Source organism: Haemorhous mexicanus, chromosome 13, assembly GCF_027477595.1.
Source record: "Haemorhous mexicanus isolate bHaeMex1 chromosome 13, bHaeMex1.pri, whole genome shotgun sequence".
NCBI classification, from domain to species: Eukaryota; Metazoa; Chordata; class Aves; order Passeriformes; family Fringillidae; genus Haemorhous; species Haemorhous mexicanus.
This window is the reverse complement of record NC_082353.1, coordinates 21415224-21421868: the sequence shown is the minus strand read 5'-3', so window position 1 is coordinate 21421868 and position 6645 is coordinate 21415224.

Genomic DNA, 6645 nt, shown 5'->3' with positions numbered 1-6645 from the left:
CCGGTGTCGCTCCGCGGCCACCGCTTTAACCCTTCATCAGCCCCGGTGCCACCTCCGCTTTAACCCTTTGGGAGTCCCGGTCCAGCCCCGGTTCCGCTTTAACCCTTTGGGAACCGTGGTTCGGCCCCGGGTTGAGCAGCCGGGCCGGTGCGGCCATACTGGGAGGGGTCGCGACAAACGCGCGGTGTCGGCGAGGATTCCCCGCTATCGCGACATGGCCCGGCTCCCTCCCATCCAGACAGCGCCAGGAAATCCTGGAATGCTGAGCTGGGAAGGAGCTGAAAGCCCATCCCATCCCAGGCCTGGCCTCGGCCGCTTCCAGCGATGCGGGGGGATGGATGTTCCATGGAAATTAAAGAATCCATGGATATTTTGATATTCCTGGATATTCCAGGCTGCTGCGGCATCCAGAAGGATCCACCCGCACGGAAAAGGAGATTTTTTTACCCCGTTTTTATTAGCGACAGTGACACCAGCAGGGCTGGCAGCTCCGTTTCCCAGGCCCAGCTGGAAGTGGCACTCGGAATAATTTAGGACATGGGTGTGTCCAAATAACCCCAAAATCCAGGTCCCAAAGGGGAAAAATCCTGGAGAATTTAATCCCAACTCCTGCTCTCTCCACCAAGGAAATCCCACTGCCAATGGCATAGAGTCCAAAGAAATCTGGGGGGATTTGGGGAATTCTAATATGGAATAAAGGAATTTAGGAGCATCCCTGCCACCTGTGGCTGTGTCATCTTGCAGGCCCCAAATCCAGGAATTTTTTCCCATGCTTCAAAATCTCCGGGATGACAGATGAATACTGGGGATAAATATTTAGGGGGAAAAAAAAAAAAAAAATTAACTCCTTGTTTCCAGGGAATGGAACCAGGATACAGCCCAGGCCTGGAATTCTCCAGGATTAATTTTTTCGGTTAAATTTTTTTTTAATTTATTTTTTTCCTCCAATTAATTTTATTTCTTTCAAACAACTCCAGGCCAATTCCGAAGGCATTCCCAATCCTCCTGGAAGAAGAGCACAGCCCCAAAAGCAAGGATTTCCCTTTTATAAGGAGATTATTCCACCAAGAATCCGGTGGAAGATGAGTTTTATTCCAAGCATCCCTGTAAAAAACCAATGGATCTGATAACAAGAGGAGGAAAAATCCCAAATATTCCTTGAAAATCAGCTATTTTTAAGGATAAACCACGTGAGCTGGGCTGGAAAGTGTGGGAAAGGTTAATGCAATTAACAGGGAATTAATGACATCAGCCACTGCTTAATCCCGACCCACCCAGCCGTGACCTTTTCCCAAAAATCCTCATTTTTCCCAGGATCCGAGGGATCTGAGAGGATGCTTGGAATGAAGCAGAGCTCAGGACAGGGAATATCCAGGCCTGGAAAAGCCGGAGGAGGAGAATCCTGGTTTTCCAAAGCCTTGGAGCAGCTCCATGTCCCGGCTGCCTCATCCCAGAGGGGGAATTAATTATCCCAGGAATTAATTATCCCAATGAACGGCTTGGAAAAACTCTGAGAACTTGGAAAAAACTGGGAGCTGAGCTGGGATAGCTGGGAAAGGTAGGATGGGAAGGGAAGGCTGGGAAGGTGCCTGGAGCTGGGCGGATCCCGGGAATCTGGTGATGGGTGGATCCCGATTTTCCAGGTTGGGGGAAATCCCAGCATCTCCCAAATCCCAAATGCAGCTTGGGAGGAGCCCAGAAATGTTGGGAAGGGGGCTGGGAGCTGGGAAAGCTGGGAAAGCCAGGGGAGCCCCTCATCCGAGCTGGGATGAGCAGGAATGCTGAGAATGGGGTGGGAATTTGGGAATTTGCAGCACTGCCAAGGATGGGACAGTTCCCTTCCTGGAGGGAATTCCTCTGGCACGGTCAGGAAAACAGCTCAGGCTCCACCAGGACAGCCCTGCGATCCCAAATCCCAGCTTTGGGAATACTGGGGAGGGCAGGGAAACATCCCAGGGATTTTGTGCCTCAGATTTGGCTTGGAATGTTCGGTGGGATCCCATTCCAGCTCCCAGCCGGATTTGTTTTCCTGGAGAACATCCGTGATCCTGCTGCGGATCCCGGGAAGGGGAGATGCTCAGCACCTGGAAAGAATTCCAAGGATTCTGATCTCCTGCTGGCACTGGGAGGGATCCGGGCGCTGTGTCCCGGCCTCCTCCAGCTCCAACTCCATCAGCACCGGAGATTCCGGATTGTCCACCGGCATTCCTGAATTCCCACCAGAGATCCCTGAATTCCCATCAGCATCCCTGAATTCCCAGCAGGAGCAGAGATCCCTGAATTCCCACGATCACCCCTGAATTCCCAGCAGGAGCAGAGATCCCTGAATTCCCACGATCACCCCTGAATTCCCAGCAGGAGCAGAGATCCCTGAATTCCCACGATCCCCCCTGAATTCCCAGCAGGAGCAGAGATCCAGGCTGGTGCCGGTGCCCTCTGGAATGTGTCTCCCGCAGCCCAGGAGGATTCCCAACGGGAATTGCTCCAGCGGGACTGGATCCAGGCACCGCATTCCCAGAGTTGTGGAGCAGAACCCCGGCTGGAATTCCCGACCCGCGGCGTGTCCCGGGAATGGGAAGAGCGGATCCCGCTGGATGCGGCCTCGTGGAGCGGAGAATTCCTGGATCCGGGAGCGCCTCGGGCTCCCTCTCCTGGCGCTGCCGGGAGGGAATCGCTGCGGAAATCTTGGGAATGGGAATCTCACCGGAGCACGGGTGTGGTCACCGCGGGGACACAAGGGACAAACCTTGGGATGAGCGGAATTCCATAAAAAATCAGGGTCAGGGATCTGAGCCGGGATAAGGAATGAAACCATTCCCAAAAATTCCCATTTCCCCCCCTCGCAGCATCTGCAGCCCACCATGGATAATTTTCCATCTTTCCTCATCCCACCCCTTGGATTATCCTGGAATCTCGTTTCCTGCCGGGCTGGATGTGAGCAATTAAAAAAATTCCTCGGGAAAATTCCCACCTGGCTGGCTGGGAATGTGGGAAGAGCTGAGCGGGATTGAGGATCCCAATCTTTCCATGGGATTGGTGATCCCAGTTTTTCCATGGGATTGGTGACCCCAAACTTCCCATGGGATTGGTGATCCCAGTTTTTCCATGGGATTGGTGACCCCAATCTTCCCATGGGACATGGTGATCCCAATCTTTCCATTGGATTGCTGATCCCAACCTTTCATGGATCTCCGTTCCCCCCCAATCCCGACCCCTCCCAGGGACAGGTGGGACAATTCCAGCTTTTCCAGCTCTTCTTCAGCACCACCATTCCCTCAGAAATGAAAGGTGGATGATCCTCCTTGGCAAAAACTGATCCTTAGGGAAAAACCCCCGGAGCTGCTGCCGTGGCCCTTCCAGGGATTCCGGCTCCGGGACATTCCGGAGCCGCGTGGCCGAATCCCGGCACGTCCCTGGCTCTGCCCACAATTACAGAGGAACGGGAAAACCATGGATACAGCACCCGGAGAGTCCTGGAATATCCGCAGCCGCCAATTATCCGGAGGCTGATGTTTGGATTCCAGAGCGGATAATTTATGGAGAAGTCCAGGGCCGGACACTCGTCCCTTTGGATGGAAGTTCCTCTGGAATAACGTTATCCTGGGAGCGCGCGGATAGCCCAGATCCCGGGATTTGAAAGGGAGATGATTCCATTTGTTCCGCCGGGAGCGGGAACAAACAGCTCCGTCTGCTCCACCACCGGCAGCTGGTTCCCATTATCCCTGGAAAAGATCCCGATTTTTCACTGGGAGGGGAATCTGGAGCCGCCTTGGCTCATTCCAAGTATGAAGTGAATGCGGAGCGCAAACGAAAATTCCAAGGGGTGAAGGGATCGGAGACGAGGCAGCTCCTCCCAGTGGGAGATGAAATTCCCAGTTCCAAGCGGTGCCCTCGGCTTCCAGTCCTCTGGAGACCACCAGGGCTGGGAATTCCTGGGAAGTGTGGGTTTGGGGGAGAAGCTCTTCCCAATGGAAAATCGCTTCCAAAGGAACGGGAGAGGGAAGTGGGAGCTGAAATTCCAAATTTCCAGGGGTGCCATCAGCTTCCAATCCTCTGGAGACCACCAGGATTGGGAGTTCCTGGGGATGGAGTGTAGGTTCCATAGGATGGGAAAAGTTTGGGAGAGGATGATGGAAAGGGAGCAAGGCAGGAGATCCAGGGAAGAGGTTTTGGAGGAAAAGAGAGGAATTTGGGGAATTTGAGTGTCCAAGAACAGGCTGGATGAGGCTTGGAGCCACCTGGGATAGTGGGAATTGTCCCTGCCCATGGAATGGGATGGGTTTAAGGTCCCTTCCCACCCAAACCATTCCAGAATTCCATAATTTTTGTGTATCTATGTTTAGTGCCTATCCCAGCTTCCTTATTTTCTGCCCATTCGGATTTCTTTGGAAGTGGAAAGAGCAGCGGGATGGAGGAAGAGGAAGCTGTGGGATCCCGGGAAACCCCAGCAGGAGAGGATTAAACAAGGGATTAATGGGAAAATCCAAGAGATTACAGAAATTCCGTGGAATCCAGGTGGACTCAGGTGGGAATCTCCCTGTGTGGGTGGCTCTGCTCCGTCCCCATTCCCGAATCCAATATTTTCCCAACATCCTTCATGGACTGAGAATTGTGGTGACTCCCTGGAATTGTCTGGCAAAATTCCTCTCTTTTCCAAGGCCAATGGATAAAGCTCAAGGAATCAGAGGGGGAAAAGTGGGAAAATTTTGGGATAAATCCTGCCCAACATTCAGGTTTACGGGGGATATTCCCCATCCAACAGCGTTTGGATCCCATGGACTCCCTGAGCTGTGGGAGCTTCCAGGAAATTCCCAGAGTTTTCATATTCCACATTTCATCTCCTACAGGGAGCGGTGTCCCTGGAATGGGAATGAGGGCAGCACGGAGTCTCCCAGCAGGAATCCTGGAATTCCACTGGGGGCTCCTTTCCCACCCTTCCTCATCCTGGGGCCTCCCAGGCTCCTGCAGGGATATGGAATTCCATGAAAAGGGAATTTACGGCTGCCCCGTGTCCGTCTGCCGGGGAAAAGCTGGATTTGGAAACTGTGGGATCTGGTGGCAGCTCGGAAAACAGCCGGAGGGGAGCATGGAAAAGGCTCCTGGCAGGAATCCTGTTGGAAGCCAGCCCAGGGAACTGAAGGAGCGTTTTCCATGCCTGGATCCAATGTTTGATGGATGAGTTCGGCACTTGGCTCCACCGGGAATTTTAAAGGCAAGCCCGACACCTTTGGCTCGGCTCCTGGTTTTCCCCTCACTCCAGGAGCATTCCCAAATTTCCTTGAATGAGGGGGGGGGGGGACCAGGACCCCCCAGTGCCTCCCACTGAGCCAAGGATTCCCACGATTCCCAGGAATGGGAGCAGGGCTTGGAAAGGGCCATGATGGGAGACCCCCCATCCAAAGCTCCTCATTCCCACCAGAATTCCCAAGATTTGCAGCCCCATCTGCCAGTCCCGCCCCATTTTCTGGGAGCCATCCCAGAATTCCGGGGGCTGATCCCAGAGATCACCACAGCATTTTGGGGAAAGATCCCAGGATCCATCCCAGCATTTGGGAGGCTGATCCCTGGATTCACTCCAGGATTTTGGGGGGGAAATCCCAAGATCCATCCCAACATTTTAGGGGACCTACATCCAGAATTCTTCCCAGAATTTTGGGGAGCGGATCCAAGGATCCATCCCAGCATTTTGGGAGGATAATCCTAGGATCCATCCCAGTATATGGAGTGGGGGGGGGGGGCAATCTCTGTTTTCCTGTGTGGAAGATGCTGGAATTCTGCTTCCCTGTTTTCCTGGCTTTGGGAAGAGCTGATGCTGTGGGAGAGGCTGGAATTCTGCTTCCAACTTTTTTTTTGGAGCAATTCCCCAGAGCTCTGAGCTCAGCAGAGCTGATGGATCGGGAATGAGGGATCCACGTGCTCTGGCTTGGAGCTGCTCCCGGGTATCCAGAGGGACAAATCCCAATCCCAAATCCAGCTCTGGAGTGGGGTTTGCTGTTCCCGAGCATCCATCTTTCCCTGGGAAGTGGGAAAACCTCTGGAGCAGGATAAAATCCCTGCATGCCCCCCCTCCCCAGCTCCTCCTGCGCTGAAATCTGGGAATTCGGGAATTTGTTGTCATTCCTGGCCTGTGTTTACATTCCTGGTTTCCAGCCTGGTTCTTCCCAAACTCCCGAGGCAGCTGCATCCAAGGCCAGATGCTTCCCACAGGTCGGGATCAAGGAGCTGCTGCAGGAACAGCTGGGGCCTGGAAAAATCCAGAAAACCTCCTGGGATGATCCCAAAAAATAGGGAAGGAAGGTCGGGAGTGCGGTGAGATGGAAGCACAAAGTCCTGTGGGATTTGGGGGAGCTGGGATTTGGATCCAGGGATTTGTGGATGCCATTCCCGCCCATGGAGAGGGATTGGAATGGGATGAGCTCCCCATTCCATGATTCCATGAGGAATTCCTGCTATCCAGGGGTTTTTCCAGACAAACGAAAGCTTTTCCTGGATCCAGGGGTCAGCTGGGAGCACACGGCCGGAGCAGCCTCCTCCTTCTCCCGGGTTTTTGAGGAGTCATCCAAGGATTTTAATCTGGGAAAAACACGGGATCTTCCCTTTGGGAATGGTTGATGTCATTCCCAGATCTGCATCCAGCTGAACTCG